At 38.1% G+C, this 18076-nt stretch overlaps 1 pseudogene; it reads right to left on the bottom strand.

Moving 5' to 3' along the window:
• The window catches only part of LOC107848418, a 114931-nt pseudogene extending 98432 nt beyond the window's left edge, over positions 1-16499 (bottom strand).
• Positions 16500-18076: the final 1577 nt, after the last annotated feature.

The following is an 18076-nucleotide window of genomic DNA, read 5'->3' as shown; positions in this document are numbered from 1 at the left end:
CCAAGCATTTTATCAAACACCTTGCATGCACAATTTAGGCCATAGGTGAAATCATCAAATTACACATCATAAGCAACTAAATTCATGGATTTAATATTGCATGTTAACATAATATCAAAAAGAAACACAAAGATTCCAACTTTGAAATCAATCAACGTCAACAACATAATTACAAATAACCCACAATATAAATACCATGACTTATAGATAAAACAAGATTCTTAAGCTTCATGGATGGAAGGAATCCATGAATGAACACTGTGCATACCTTGGTTCGTAAATACACAAAGATTGATGGAGGAAATTCTTGATTTTGAATCTTCTATGAAAAGCCCTAGGTTGTTCTTGAGAGGTTTTTGAGAGAAGAGAGTACATTTTGGGTTCCCAATAGCTGAATCTCGTGTTAAAGGGCTTCAATAGGGGTGGGAAATTCACCCTTTTAACACTGTACGTGTCTTTTAATTTTAGTAAAAATTTTCTGAACTGGACCCCTGGCGCGACGCGACGCTATCGCACCGTGTCACTGGAACTTGATAATTGGGAAACTGAGGGATGGCGCGACGCGGAGCCATTGCATTGACACTTCCTTTATGACTTAGAAGTTTGGTGCGACACAGGGGTAACCGCGTTGAGTCACTGGAAAAGGACAATTGCCATTTTAGCTTGTGGCACGGCGTGTCACTAACCAATATGGCACGTTTTTACGATGGGAACTTAAAATAGTCATAACTTCTTACCCGGTTATCGGATTTAAACGAATCTTATATCAATGGAAAGATTATTGAATTTTACATGTGAAAAAAAGAGAAAATCTTAAAAATACCATGTGTACAAAATTGGATTCATATTTCAAAGAAAGCTTCTAACCTTCTTGGAACAATTTCAAGCTAGGAAAAAGTATGTGGTATTACAATATCTCCCCCTTCAGAACATTCTTCCTCAAATGAGACTGAGAGTGAGGGGAGAAGATGACCGATGTACATACTGAACATGAATACTAAAACATGATCTCATGACTGACGTGATTGATTACTGAATATATCATACTTAACATGCATATCTAATGCATGTGTAACTGATTCATAAATGCATGACTGAGTGTACTATGGAACTAAGTTTCTCCCAATGAGAATGCATGTCAGATGCATAATTATATAACTAAATTGATACATGAATGCATGACTAAATATGAAATGGTAATTGATATCAAGTTTATGATAAACACTGAACATAAAATTGAGTAAGCTTAAGGAGAACTATTACCTTGAGCTTGATCTGAGTTGGCGGAGAAAAGATGGGGATACTTGGTACGCATTTTGGCTTCTGTTTCCTAAGTAGCTCCTTCAACAGACTGATTCTGCCAAAGAACTTTGACTAGAGGGACTTAGTTTTTCCTCAGTCTACAAGTCTGATAGTCTAGGATTTTTACTGGAATCTCTTCATAAGAGAGGTTGTTCTAAACATCTGCACTCTAAATAGGGACTACAATTGTTGAGTCACCTATACACTTTTTGAGCAGAGAAACATGAAAGACTAGGTGGACTGCAGCTAGATCTGAAGGCAATTTGAGCTCACAAGCTACTTTGCCAAAGCGACTGAGAATTTTGAAGGGACTAACATATCGGGGACTAAGCTTTCCCTTCTTACCGAACCTCTTCACTCCTTTGATGGGAGAGATCTTTAGGTAGACATAATCACCAATCTCGAACTTGAGATCCTTTTTTTGTACGTCTGCATAAGACTTCTATCGGCTCTAAGAAGCCCGAAGTCTTTCTCTAATCAACTGGACTTTCTCTAAGGCATTGAATACTAAGTCAAGCCCTATGACTGAGGCCTCACTAACTTCGAACCAACTGACTGAAGATATGCATCTCCTACCATAGAGAGCTTCGAATGGAGCCATCTTAATACTGGACTGATAGTTGTTGTTGTATGCAAACTCAATCAAAGGCAAGTGGTCATCCCAACTACCCTTGAAATCAATTGCACACACCCTTAGCATATCTTCTATTGTTTGAATGGTTCTTTCTTCTTGACCATATTTCTGAGGATGGAAGGCTTTACTAAGATGTACTTGGGTACCAAGACCCTTTTGGAATACTTTCCATAACTGAGAGGTGAAGTGGGTACCTTTATCTGAGATTATAGATAATGGAACACCGTGCAATCTGACCAACTCCCTGATGTAAAGTTTGGCATAATCCTCGGCTGAGTAAGAGGTATGCAACAACAATAACAAACCTAGCATATTCCCACATAGTGGGGTCTCGGAAGGGTAGAATATACATAGTCCATACCACTACACCTGAAGGAGTAGAGAGGTTGTTTCCAATAGACCCCCACCTTAAGACAAAGGACCGTAGACCAAAAAAAGAGCAACATGATAAAGTAAAAAACAAGCAACATCCACAAAAATGAAGTATAATCAACAAACCAAGGATCCCCCTCCCCTAAAACTAGCACTACACAACAAGCTATTTTTAACCCTCCTATCTACAGACTACCACTTGACCACACACCTTAGCCCTCAAGCTTAATACTTTTCCTCCAAACACTCTTATCAAGGGTGATGTCCTCAGTAAGCTGTAATTACTCCATGTCACATCTAATGACTCCTTTCTAGTAAATCTTCATTCTACCTCTACCCCGTTTGAAACCCTCCAAGACCGGCCTCTCACACCTATGAACTGGGGCATCCGTGCCCCTCTTTATCACGTGGCCAAACCATCTCAACCACACTTCATGCAATTTATCCTCCACCGAAGCCATTTCCACCTTCTCCCAAATAGTCTCATTCCTATTCCTACCCCTGTCATCCCTCGTAAATCCACACATCCAATGCAACATTCTCATTTCCACTACCTTTAACTTTTGGATGTGAGAATTCTTAACAGTCCAATACTCTTCCCCATATAACATGGCCAGCCGGACTGCAGCTCTATAGAATTTACCTTTAAGCTTGAGAGACACCTTTTTATCTCATAAAATTCCTGAGGCGAGCCTCCATTTCAACCACTGACCCCAATACGGTAGGAGACATCCTCATCAATCTCTCCATTCCTTTGGATCATAGACCCAAGATACTTAAAACTATCCCTCTTACAAACTGCCTGCGACTCCAACTTCACTACCACCACATCCTCCTGCTTCAAGTCACTAAATCACTAAACTTGCACTCCAAGTACTCTGTCTTGGTCCTACTCAACTTGAATTCTTTAGATTCTAGAGTCTGTCTTCAAACCTCCAGCTTATCATTAACACCTCGGGGAGACTCATCAATCAAAACTACATCATCCGTAAAAAACATACACCAAGGTACCTCCCCTTGTATATTCCGCATCAATATATCTATCACCAAGGTGAATAAAAATGGACTAAGCATTGATCCCTGGTGAAACCCTGTCAAGACCAAAAAATGTTCAGATTCCCCTCCCACCGTCCTTACCCGAGTTTTTACCCCCTCATACATGTCTTTAATCGAATGAATATACGTCACTGGGATCCCTTTCACCTCTAAGTATTTCCAAAGAACCACCCTAGGGACCTTGTCATATGCCTTTTCCAAGTCAATAAACACCATGTGTAGGTCCCTCTTCCTCTTTCTATACTATTTTACCAATCTCCACACTAGGTCAATTGCCTCAATCATCGAGCGACCAGGTATAAAACCAAATTAATTCTCTAAAATAGGCGCTATCTTCCTCAACCTCTGCTCCACCACCCTCTCCTAAATCTTCATTGTATGAATCAAAAATTTAATACCACGGTAGTTGTTGCAACTCTTAGTGTCACCTTTGTTCTTATATAAAGGAATCATCATTCTCCATCTCCACGCCTCAGGCATTTTAGAGGTCTTGAAAATGTTGTTAAACAAATATATTAGCCACCTCAATCATGCTCCATTAGATAACTTCCAAAAATCTATTGGAATCTCATTGGGTCCCATCGCCCTATTGCATCTTCCAAATAGCCTCACAGATCTCCTCCACCATAAAAGGCCGATAGTAGCTGAAATCGTGAGATTTCTCGGTGTGCTCCAACTCCCCTAACACAGTACCCCTATCCTCCACATCGTTCAAGAGCTTATGAAAATATGACTTCTATCTGTTCTTAGTTAGAATGTCCTCCACCAGAACTTTGTCATCCTCCCCCTTAATGCACTTCACTTGGTCCAAATCCCAACCCTTACGCTCCTTAGTTTTGGCAAGCCTATACAACCTCTTTTCCCCGTCTCTCTCCTCTAATCCCAAACACAGTCTCTCAAAAGCTGCTATTTTAGCAATCATAACTACTAACTTAGCCTCTTTATTAGCTAACATGTACTCCTCACTGCTCACCTGTTTCTCCTCTTCATCCTTACTCTCAACCAACTTAATGTAAGCCTCCTTCGTCTCTACCTTCTTCTTAACTTCTTCATTCCACCACTAATCCCCCTGATGGCGATCAGACCAGCCCTTTAAGACACCCAGAACCTTTTTAGAAGTTTCCTTAATGCACCCCGCATCCCTATCCCACATACTATCCATGTCCCCCTGATACTCCCACTCCCCCATCCCTTCCAACTTTACCTCTATCTCTAAAGCACTAACCGGAGTCAAGCCACCCCACCTAACTCTAGGTCGAACCTCCCTACCCTTTCTCTTCTTGACTATCTTTATAACCAAATCCATCACCGGGAGTCTATGTTGGGTCGCAAGAGGTATGGACTAAAAAAAATTAGCTGATTTGGTCATCCTGTCTACAATGACCCAAATCAATTATGCTGACAATGAGTTCGGGTCAAACCCTTCATGAAGTCCATGTTTACTTCTTCCCACTTCCAAGTAGGAATACTGAACTCCTGCATGGACCCACTAGGATTTTAACGTAATATCTTAACCTACTGATATGTACAGCACTTAGCTATAAACTCTATAATATCTCTCTTCATCCTCCTCCACCAATACATTTCCCGTAAGTCATAGTACATATTTGTGGCCCCTGGATGAATAGAGTAGCGGGCACCATGCACTTCTACAAGAATTTGTTGCCTTAAGTCATCTACACTTAGAACACAGAGACGACCCTGACAGCGCAGAACACTATCTCTTCCTTGGGAGAAAACCTTAACTTTATGATCCTTGACTGACTTTTTCAACTTAACAAAGTTGGGATCTCTATCTTGCTTTTCTTTCACCTGGGAATCTAGAGATGATTTTGAACTACCCTGAACCCTTATATCACCTTTTTCTATATCAACTAAGCGAACGCCTAGTCTAGCAAGCTGATGGACTTCCTGGGCTAGATTTTGTTTACTGTCCTCAACATGAGCAACACTTCCCATAGACAGTCTACTAAAAGTGTAGGCCACTACATTGGTCTTTCCCGAATGATAAAGGATATGTCATAATCTTTCAAGAGCTCTTACTATCTTCTCTGACAAAGATTTATATCTTTCTGATAAAATACATACTGAAGGCTCTTATGATCTATGAACACATCTACATAAACACCGTATATATAATGCCTCCAAATCTTCAAGGAAAATACTACGGCTGCTAACTCAAGATCATGAGTAGGATAATTCTTCTCATGAGGTTTAAGTTGTCTGGAGGTGTAGGCTATGAACTTACCATGCTTCATGAGGACAAAACCCAAACCTACTTTTGATGCATCACAATACACTACGAACCCCTCTATACCATATAGAAGAGATAAGATTAGAGCTAAGGTGAGTCGAGTCTTCAACTCCTGAAAACTCTTCTTACAAGGATCTGACCACTGAAACTTGACTTTCTTCTGAGTTAATCTGGACATAGGGGATGCAATAGAAGAAAATCCTTCAACAAACCATCTGTAATAGCCAGACAGACCCAAGAAACTCCTGATATCTGATGGAGAGATAGGGCGAGGCCAGTTTCTTACTACTTTGGTCTTTTGAGAATCAACCCTAATGTCATCACCATAAATGATATGGCCAAGAAATACTACTGACCTTAGCTAAAATTTGCACTTACTACATTTGGTAAACAACTGATGATTTATCAGAGTCTAAAGTACAATTTTGAGATGTTCTGCATGATCACGATCACTGCAGGAATAGACTAGAATATCATCTATGAAGACTATGACGAACATGTCTAAGTACTGCTTGAATACACGGTTCATCAAGTCCATAAAATTTGCTGGGGTATTGGTGAGACCAAAGGACATGACTAGGAATTCAAAGTGACCATATCGAGTATGAAAGGCTATTTTCAGAATGTCACATTCTCTGACTCTGAGCTGATGATAGCCGAATATGAGGTCTATCTTAGAAAAATAGCTAACGCCCTGAAGTTGGTCAAATAAGTCATCACTTCTGGGAAGAGGATACTTGTTCTTGACCGTGACTTTATTGAGTTGATGGTAATCAATACACATCTTAAGATATCCATCTTTCTTACACACGAATAAGACTAGTGTGCCCCACGGGAACACACTGGGTTTGATGAATCCCTTATCTAAGAGATCCTTTAACTATTCTTTCAATTCTTTGTGTTCTGTTGGTGCCACTCTATATGGCGGAATAGATATAGGCTGAGTGTCTAGAAAAAGATCCATACCAAAGTCTATTTCCCTTATGGGAGGAATTCCTGGAAGATCTTTGGAAAAGACATATGAATACTCATTCACTACTGGGACTAATTCAAGATTGGGAGTTTCGAAACTAGTGACCTTCACTCGAAAAAAATGATAGACACATCCCTTTGATATTATTTTCCTTGTCCAAAGGTAGGAAATAAGTTGACCTCTAAACGCTGAAGTACTACCCTTCCACTCAAGGACGGGTTTATTTGGGAACTAAAACTAGACTATTCTATTTCTGCATTCGACTGTGGCATAGCAGGAGTGAAGCCAATCCATGCAGAGAATGACATCAAAATCAGTCATCTCTAATTCAACTAAGTCTGCTGAAGTGACTTTCTGAATTATCATAATCGGACAGATCCTATATACCATCGGGCTATGATGGTTTTACCCACTAGGGTAGAGACTGAAAAGGGCTTTTCTAGAATTTTGGTACTGGTTCTGAAATTGCCTGATATATAGGGAGTAACAAAAGACAAGGAAGCACCTGGATCTAGAAAAGCGTAGACATTCACATGAAAGATCTATAACATACCAGTAATCATATAAAGAGAATTTTCCTGATCTTTCCAGGATTAAAAGGCATAGATTCTGTTTAGGCGTAGCCTACTAGTAACACTGAAGGTGGCATCCTACTGATTCGGACAACCAGACTGAGCTAAGGAACAGTTTTATTGACCCTATAGACCTAACTACAGACAATCTCTAACTCTGTGGCTTGTCTTTCCACACCCAAAACAAGTATCACTTCCAGCTCTGCAAGTACCCTGGTGGTTCTTGCCATAAGTCTGACAAAGAGGATAGGTTCAGACACTGCTAACACTGCCTTGAGAGTTAGAGCCTAGTGCTATATCTTTGTTACCCTCTCTAAAAATAGGAACTGGAGCACTGGCTGAAGAAGAATCTGGAACTGATGACTTAGGATAAAACTGAGAACGATTTTCTCCTTCTGATTTGGGCTGAGCAAAGTTACAACTACCTATTTTTGCTCTGTTATTTTGCCTCTCTCTTATTTTAATCTTTTTTTCCTCTATCTACTGAGCATGAGTCATGAGCCTGGCTAAAGTTATGTCACTATTCAGCATAGCGGATCTGCACTCATTAACCATGCTATCATTCACCCCAGAAATGAACTTACTTATCTTGGCCCTGTTATTTGCAACCACATGAGGGTCATATTTGGCTAATTGAGTAAACTTAAGAGAATACTCTATCACCATCATGCTACCCTACCTGACGTTAATGAATTCTAACACCTTAGCTTATCTAAACTCTAGGGGAAAGAATCTATCAAGAAAAGGAAAAGCAAACTCCTCCCACTCAACAGGCCCTCCATCATCTGGCCTATCTGAATTCCACTGTTTAAACCAAGTGTGAGCAATATCCTGCAACTAATATGTAGCTAGCTTATCACTCTTAATAGGAGTAACCCCCATGATGTCTGTAACCTTCTAATCCTGGTCTAGAAATTCCTAAGGGTCCTCATCTGTCTTTAACCCGACAAAGGATGGAGGATTCCTTCGGGTGAAGTCCTAAATTTTGGCTATAGCTGAATTGGCCACTGGGTTGGCTGGAATGAAATCTGGTCATTCATTCTGAGCAGCAACTAACTGAGCAAGAGTAGTGAATGTAACCCTAAACTCTGCATGAGAAACGTGTTCATCCAAGGGATCTTCTTAGATAAGTTGGGTTCTTCTCTTGGAAGGCATGTTCTGAAATAAAGAGAAGAAGTATATTAGACTGAGAGATTAAGTTAAGATTATGCTCACTGGCACGACATGAATATTGAAAGAACGGAAAATATTCCTAAAATATCTCATAGCCTCATATACATAAATGTGTCATGTAATATAACCATGTACAAGACTCTACTAGATGCAGCTTTTAGACTTCCTAAGACTCTATTGAACCTTAGGCTCTGATACCAAGTTTGTAATGCCCCATATATGGTACTCGAAAGGCTACACGGTGCTCATGACCCCGAAGGACCACAAGCTAACCCATGACTGATATTTGTACCTGTATACTGCATAATATACTGCATAATACGAAAACATAAACTGAAAGGCCATAATGTTCAAAATGGATAAATAGCATCTGATAAAATAGAACATCTGGGTGGGGTATGAAATATCCAAAACAAAACTAAAATAGATTATCTGAATATACTGTAGTCTGAAAAGCCTCTAAAATATGACTATTTGCATAAGGAGTTGATGGGACATGTGCCGAACTAACTCCAACTAATAAATTAATTAATGACATAAATAAGTAATGATTATATCCTCGAAAGATGTGGACTCACTTCTAACTCTGACTACTGAGACTGGAATTCTATTGGTGCTCTGGAGCTCATGTCTCTGAACCTATGGTAATTAACACCATAGCACAAATGTGTCAGTACTTTGAATATACTGGTATGCATGTGAGGTAGGCTAAATGCATGGGGTTCATATGCATGAACAATAATGATAAAAAAAACTAACTATCATGAACATGAGAATACAGGCATAAGATATAATAGCTGACACAGATACCATGATAACATGATTACTGAATCTGAATATTGATAACATGAGCGATTGTATCTGACAGTCCTAATTCTGATGGAACTATCTGAGTTCTGTACTAAGCTGAGTTGACTGTATCTGACAGTCCTGAAATTTAAAGAACTATCTGAGTTCTTGACTGATATTGATACTAATACTGAAACTTTGGGAAGTAGTTATCTAACTGACATGCCCCAAATGATGCATTATAGCTGAACTGGGGTCCAATCTATGACCTGATTGGAAGGGTGTCAATACCGTGCCACTGGTAAGGACAACATGTATGTGACCCTCAACTAGCAGGTTACTATAATGAGAAAGGTGGGAACCCTCAACTAGTAAGTTAATCCACCTTATCTACCTTTAACTAGTAGGTATGATATCTCAACCTACACTGGCTACATAGTTCTAGACTGCAAGGATTGCTTCTACGAATCACACCCTCCACTGGCAGTTATGATATCTCAACCTACACTGGCTACATAGTTCTAGAATGTAAGGATTGCTTCTACGAATCACACCCTCCACTGGCAGGTGAGTTCCCATCCTTGGGTTTGCTTGGTGCTAATTTCTACTCCCATCTGAATAGACACTGAACATAGATTATTGAATTGAACTGGACTGAGTTAACTGGGTTTCGTTAACTGATGAAATATTACTGAGATTACTGAGTTTTCCTGAGTCATGAGACTGACTGAATTCTACTAAACATGGCTTGACTGAGAGTATCTTGAAAACCTGACATTGGCTCTGGGCATACAGCTAAATTGTTAGGTATAAGTACCCCCAGGACTCGATGGAAGGAAACTGACAAAGCCTGACTTTCTTGAATACATGACCAACATTAACAATCCATAATATAATAAGTTGGGAATTTCACGAAGTGCATGATTATCATACTATCTAACATGGATGGGAATCCATATAATCTTATCATAATCTCATGTTCTAATTTCATGGGCATTCCAATAACATACAAATTTCACAAGGATAGCATGGAAACCATTTAAATGTAAGAGGATGACAAGCATGTCACATTTAGTTTATGTTTTGGGCTATAAGGCATGATTTCTACTCTTCCAAGCATTTTATCAAACACCTTGCATGCACAATTTAGACCATAGGTGAAATCATCAAATTACACATCATAAGCAACTAAATTCATGGATTTTATCTTGCATTTTAACATGATATCAAAATGAAACACAAAGATTCCAACTTTGAAATCAATTAACGTCAACCACATGATTACAAATAACCCACAATATAAATACCATGATTTATAGATAAAAAAAGGTTCTTGAGCTTCATAGATGGAAGGAATCCATGAATGAAAACTGTGCATACCTTAGTTCGTAAATACACGAAGATTGACGGAGGAAATTCTTCATCTTGAATCTTCTATGAAAAGCCCTAGGTTGTTCTTGAGAGGTTTTTGAGAGAAGAGAGTATATTTTGGGTTCCCAATAGATGAATCTTGTGTTAAAGGGCTTAAATAGGTGTGGGAAATTGACCCTTTTAACCCTGGATGCATCTTTTAATTTCAATAAAACTTTTCCGAACTGGACCCCTGGCGCGACGCGACGCTATCGCGCTGTGTCACTAGAATTTGACAATTGGGAAACTTAGCGATGGCGCGACACAGAGCCATCACGTTACCACTTCCTTTGTGACCTGGAAGTTTGGCGTGATGCAAGGGAAATCGCGCTGAGATACTAGAAAAGGACAATTGCCATTTTAGTTTGTGGCGCGGCGTGTCCCTAACCAATATGGCACTGTTTTATGATGGGAACTTGAAATTGTCATAACTTCATACCCGGTTATCGGATTTAAATGAATCTTATATCGATGGAAAGCTTATTAAATTTTCCACGTGACAAAAACTAAAAATCTTTAAAATACCACATGTACAAAAGTGGATTCATCTTTCAAAGAAATCTTCTAACCTTCTTAGGATACTTTCAAGCTAGGAAAAAGTATGGGGTATTACACCTAATCCGTCCAAAATAGAAGATTTATCATATTGGAGAGCACTTTATACTCCATTCATTTTTCTCTCTCAAAATCGTGAGGCTCATACTTCCTCTCCAAGAAACTCAAGAATTCCTCCATTAACGCTCCAAGATAAGTTAAGATTGAGGATTCTCAATACAAGAACACTAAGAATTCATCTCCAAAGCATCCATAGGAATCCAAGATTCAAGCCTTTCATCAAAGATCATCAATTAAGGTAGGTGGGGTTTGAACAAGGATAATTCTTTCATCCTTGTGCCCAAAACTTTATTTTATTTACAAATTTACTGCAATTTATATGATTTCCCATGAAATTCAAGTTAGGGTTTATACCCATTATCATTATTTGCAAGATTATGAGATTTTCCATGATTTAGAAGTTGAAATACCTGATTATGTTTATGTTTCCATGTATATTGCTGAAATATCCAGATTTTAAGATGATTTATGAATGTTTACATTACCAAGTATAAATTTTTAAATATTTTAACTTGAGATTGATGTTTGGGTCAATAGACTCCATTTAAAGATTGTTGTTTCAAGATTGTTTGTGTTATAAGCACCCCATGACTAGATTATTTTCAGATTTTAGAAAAAGAATCCACTTTATTTCACAAGACTTGAGATTTAAAGAAAAGCAAAGCATAGTTGGCTTTCTGTAAACCTTTGTGTAAATTTTAAAGTAGATTTCTTAAGATTTTGAGCATGAGATTGATAGTAGTATTTAACACCGAGATGGGTAAATTACTACGGTTTCATACCCCAGAACTACATGCCACCGCAGGTAAAGATTATCAAATTATTTCCACTTCTATGTGGATGAATCAGATTGTGATCACTCAGATTAGAATGTTCTATTTTGATAGCAAGGGTAGAACAACCCTACCTAACGGGGGCCAGTCGTGGGACTCCATGGATGCTCACATGGTGTATTGTCGGTTAGAAGAACCCCCCAAAAGATGTCCCCATTCTTAAAATAGTATATTGATTTAAAGCCTTAAGATTTACAGAATAAGTTTTCAGATATCACTTAGCCTACGTGATTTGAGAAATAGAACAAAACTACATATTTCAGAACTACGTATGATGACTCACAAGATTTAGATTACATATTTTATTATTCATTCTTTACTTCCAGATTTCAGTTTACTCAAGCCTAAGTGAGTCATTTACATTTAGTATGCATGATTTTATAAATTGTGATGATATTATTTACTTATTGCATGCACCCCCATATACTCAGTACATCATCAAAGTACTAATCCACATATATGTTTATGTGCTACATTGTCTCATAATGTAGGTTCAGGTGCTCAGTTTCAGCAGGGTGATTGATTTTCGAGCCTCTCTTCTACATTCCTGCAGTTAGTGAGTCCTCATAGTTCGAGGGCTAGTTATTCAGATTTCCAATTTATTAGTAGATATTTCTTACTAATTTTAGATAATTGAGTTAGTTGGGGCCTATCCCAGTGACTCTCTAAATTCAGACAGTAGAGGCTTGTGAGATGACTAGTTTCAGTGTTAGACTTTTGATTTAGTAATCAGATTCTCAGCATTGTCTTACCAAGATTTATGAGATTTCTATGTTTTAGATAAGACTTCTGCATTTATTATTTTTTCATAACCATATTTTCCCTACTTTGAGATTTAGATTTAATAAAAAGCAGCCATGGTTAGCTCAGGACTACTTGTAGTTCGGACCACCGTGTGGCATCTCAAGAACAAGATTTTGGGGTGTTACACTCATCGACCTTGGATCCTGTGAACGTAGGTGGATTCATCTTGAGGAACACTTGGATCCTAGCAATTTTGGAAGAGTCATGAGAGTTAGAGATGGTAGGGCCCAAACGACTAGACTGTGATGTTACAAGTTATTTAAGCATCTGAATGGCCTGTCATTTATAACATCAGTGCGAGAAGTCTATGTAAAAGATGTTTTGTGTCCTACGACTGTAGTAGGTATCACGAGAGGTGCACTAGAAGTAGTATTCTGCCCAGAAGTGCGAGCTCCATTTCTGGCATGCATCACATGAGTCGAGGGCATATTTCTAGTGTTGGCACCGGAAAAAGCCCTAGTATTAGTAGTGGCCCTCTAGCTGAAAGGTCTTTTTAGAGGCGTGATCTGAAATAAGAGACAAGAATGAATTAAAATAACTCCATAGAGTTAAACTTTAACGAACTAACTAGAGTATGAAAGAATGGGAAATAAATTCTAAATGCCCTATAGCCTTCTAATTATAAGTGTGGCGCGCTTCACACTCATAGAAAGAATATTACTAGACACAGTTTCACAGACACCCTAGGACACTTGAACTCTGGGCTCTGATACCATGTTTGTCACAACCTGGGCTGGAGCCCTGGACATGGCACACACTCGATACTATAGCTAGTATGAGCGAACGTTCTGGCATATCACCCAAGCATACTTCTAATACAAATAGATAAAGCGGAAGTAATATAGAATTCAATCATGTTTTTCTCAAGAGATAAAACTTCACTCAAGTTTATTAACACCACATAATATCTAACAATACCAATAGCTATGATAAAAAAAGATTGGAAATTACAAAGTTTGCTTGACAACTACACCAGCCTGTAAAGCCTCTAATAAGTACCAATACTGAAACGAAAGAAGATATATAATAATAATCATCATATCTCATCCAGCCTCCTGGTGGAAAAGAGGCTCACCAATAGCAGAAGATAGAGATCCTAATGAGATGCCTGACTGTGGACTTGAGCGCCAGAACCTACATCATGAAATGATGTAGCGCCAAAGGCGGTCAATACGCGGAATTTATTGGTATGTAAAATCATTTCAAGAGGATAGTATATCAAGAGACAATAAATGACAACAAAATTCAAATTAAAAGTAAGTGAAGACAACCGGAAAGGAATAAGAATAAAAACTAAACTTATAATTGACTAAAGTAAATTTATTTCCTTTAATTATTTGTGGGAGAAAGTAGTGAACCGTCATAAACCACCATGTGAACGCATGGAGTCTAATCTCGACCAGATCAGCTAAGCCGTCCTATACTTTTCCGAGCATAGGACGTGATATGAGATAATTTGCTAGCAAGTATCCATGGTTAGCCCCTTTTTGGTACACGTGAAAGTAAAGAGAGTATCCGACTTGCGGAATGATCTCTATCCTGTGTCGGCAAACATAGTTTCGGGCATTTGTCATTTTAAACCTATGCCTTCACAGTCATCTAACTAACTTCCTTATACTCATGATATTGTCTTACTTATTTATATTCAAAGTGTTTCCCTCATTAGGTTCATGTTCATAGTTTAGCCCTTTTAGGCTCATGTTCGTAATTTAACCGTTTTAGGCTCATTTTGGAAATTCAATTACTCCGATTTCATAAGATTTTCATTTGATAGCTTTCTGGAAGAGTTGAGAAACATTTTGTTAAGGATTTCACTATATTTTGTCTTACATGAATGGAAGAACTGAATGAGTCAGCTTCCATATCATATTGTGAGCGACTCACAGAAGTACCACGTCTACTGTAGGCTAACAGAAAACAGTTAGAGAGTCAAGAAGATTATCTGCAGAGGCAAAATTAACACACGTTGGAGGACCTTAATGAAAGGCTTATTTCAACTGAAACAAGACTTCCACCTCCCTTGAGGGAACTATATTTATGAGTTACTGGGGAAGATGCAATTTACATACTGTGTAATAGGTATAACCAAATCTGTCCAGAATAGACCTTAAGTAGTGAATAAAATCCTAACCACAGTCTGGAAAAAAATAGCAGAACCCATGGAAAATTTGTTGTAATTACTGAAGATATAATGAGTGCCCTGCAACTTTGTTGTACCCAACTAAAACATATATACATAGGGAATCATGCTTGCAATTGTTATATTTAGATGAACCACTATAATCAACAGATGTGTATCACAAACAAGAGCAACGAGCCAACACAGTTTATTGTAGAGAATCAACAAACAACATATCACCAGGTTAATACCTCAAATAAACACAGGGCAATGTAAGTCAATATCCTGTAGTTCAGCAGCTATAATTAAATAACGTACACTTCCAAGAAAAAAGACAATATAGGACAATATTCTTAGCATCAAGATGATTAAATTGAAACAGCCAAGGACATTTGAAATCAAATCAATTACAACAACTAAGTTTTATAGCATGCCCAACATGGGCTCTGACTCTTATGGCCGATTCAAATTTCAGAATTTATCAGAGTTATCTACGCAAGCAAGGAGAATTCTTAATCCGTACAAATACCAAGTTTCTAACCCACACATCAAGTTAATGAACACCAAACCATGTGAAGGAAGGAGATCATCAAAACAGAAAAAGAAAGTATTCAAAAACGTGAGCAAGAGATGATTCTATGTGCCTCAAAACGTTTAAAGGACTTTAGATATCAAGGAGGAACTAAGCTTGATCCCTTGAGCCAATTCTATGGAGCTTCTTAGAAGTTGAGTTTGAGAGTGTGATTAGGATTTTTGTGCGATGATATTACGTTGTGAAACTGGTGGATGAAGCGGGGATTTAATACAAGTAATTGAGGAAAATAAAGAGACAACTTAACGCACCAAACTGATGGGCTATAAAAGAGATTTATTTACTGGAAACAATAGTAACGTGTTTGGAAAAAAATAAATTTCTGGAGCCAATGAATAAAAAGTGTTTTTAATTACTTGGGATAATGTTAAAACAAAAAGAAAAAATTTCCCTTGAAGGATCCCACAAAGAAAAGGCTGTGAGATGTTACAATTATTAGAGACGTTCCATTAGACATTAGTTGTTCAGTTGATGACAATATTAGATATAAAGATTCATCTTGTTTTCTTTTTGAAGTTCCACATATATCAGTGTTTAGTTTTATAGCATGCCTGGCCAAGGGTCCGCTCGGGCCAGTAGTGGTTCTAAGTGCCGAAATGTCCAAGGTGTGGGCTCGAGTTGTGACACCCTAAACTAGTCGAGGTGTACAAACGGGCCCAAACACCACAGTTATGCCAAAGAAAAAAAGAGAACATATATATCCATGTAACGGAGGGGTAATAGCAAAAAGGAGGATTACCTTCACCGCAACCAAGCTTAGGACTCTTGAAACGAGTCACAGAACTGGAGCAAAGTAGTAGAAGGATCAACACATGGCAAATCAAACTTCTCTCCGTTAACTGCAAAAACCAAACTCCCCTTTTTCTGTCCTATCTCCATTAATATATTAGCCCCTAAAATCAAGATTCTTTAGTTAGCTTAAGCACTGCTAGAGTTAACTTGACACAGACCCTTAGTAAGAAAATCTTATCTTTTTCTACTTTGTTTCTACTTTCTCAATCGAAAGATATAAGAAGTTAAAGAAGAAACAAGAATCTTGAATTGAATTGAATATCCAAAACTTGGCTTTTTAACATAAAAGATACTAAAATCAAGGTTCTTGCCTAGATGAAACGCTGACACAGTTAATTTTGACATATACGTTCCAAAAATCTGTTTTTTTCAACATTTTTCTAGTTACTAAGAAATTTGACAGTTCAACTCAAAAAGCTTTTTTAATCAAGATTCTTGTCTACATAAAACATTGAAGCAGTTAACGTCAAAACATAAACAACAACAACAGTAACATACCCAGTGTAATCTCACAAATTTGGGTTTGGGGAGGGTGGAGTGTACCCAGACATAACCTTTACCTTAGAGGTAGAGTGGTTTTTCCGATAGACCCTCGACTTTAAGATAAAAACAGTATACAACAAGTACAGGAAATAAAAGACACAAGCATTACTAAAAACAATAGATAATAGCACAACAATACTACAACCAAATACTCTTTACAATACGCAATCTCGTCTTTTTCAATTTTTTTCCTACTTATTGAGCTGAAATTATTAGAACTGCAAAGAAAAAAGATGCAAGATTCTTGAATTGTTTGTGTTAGGCCCCAAGTTAGATTTGTGGTTAGGAGTGAGTTCTTTGGTTGGGGTTGGAAATATTGTCCCAAACTGAGGTTTGTAGTCAGGTCCCGAGTTGAGATTGTGAATCGGTCCCAGTTTAGGATCGAAGTCAAAAGACTGGTCCTAATTTTATTGGTGGGGTCGAATTCGGAATTTAGTCCTAGGCTGAGTCAGGGTAGGGTCAGGAGTTTAGCCCCAAGTTGATTTGAGTCAGGGTACGTTCAGGAGTTTAACCCCAAGTTGCATCTCCAATTGATACGAGACAACAATGGAAGGCACTAAACACACTCCAAAACAATCCACAAATCAAAGGGATCCTTGGACCGATTGGAGACCAACTCTCGAATTCACAATAAAACACAAGGATGAGAAGATAACAAGGTGTTTTGAAACCTATTCAGCCAACTAAACTAGAATAACAACACATAAAAATGAAGAACAAGAAGACAACAATTTTGGATACAAGAACACCACAAAGCCGAGAGTAGGCAACAAGAACAAACACAACAAGATTACAAAAAATAAAAGGATAGTTAGTGAGACATGGGTTCTTACAAGATTAAGAACCAAGTGTATATCAACACTAACCCCTAATGAATGTAATAATCGACACCACACTCTTACGGTAACTACCAAGGGAATCAACTCACCTTAAGATCCACCATTTCCAAGCAAGGTCAATATTAGCTTTTCCAAGCCCTAAACTACAATGGCTTTTCCAAACCCTAACTAAGACTACACTAAGGTGTTCTACTTTCAAGAGAGAGGATTTTCAATATTTCATACATTCATCATTCATAATCTAATGAGAAAAGACCTAAAAGAGACTATATATAGTATATTACAAAAGAAAGAAAAAATGACTCCAATGCCCTTAATGAGGTAGGGAGGCCATGGAGTGTCATTTCGACAAATCTAAATGACCAAAATGCCCTTAAGGCTAAATGACAAAAATGCCCTTAATA

The sequence above is a fragment of the Capsicum annuum genome, chromosome 11 (genome assembly GCF_002878395.1).
Source record: "Capsicum annuum cultivar UCD-10X-F1 chromosome 11, UCD10Xv1.1, whole genome shotgun sequence".
Classification (NCBI taxonomy): Eukaryota; Viridiplantae; Streptophyta; class Magnoliopsida; order Solanales; family Solanaceae; genus Capsicum; species Capsicum annuum.
This window is presented reverse-complemented; position numbering and strand designations above follow the sequence as displayed.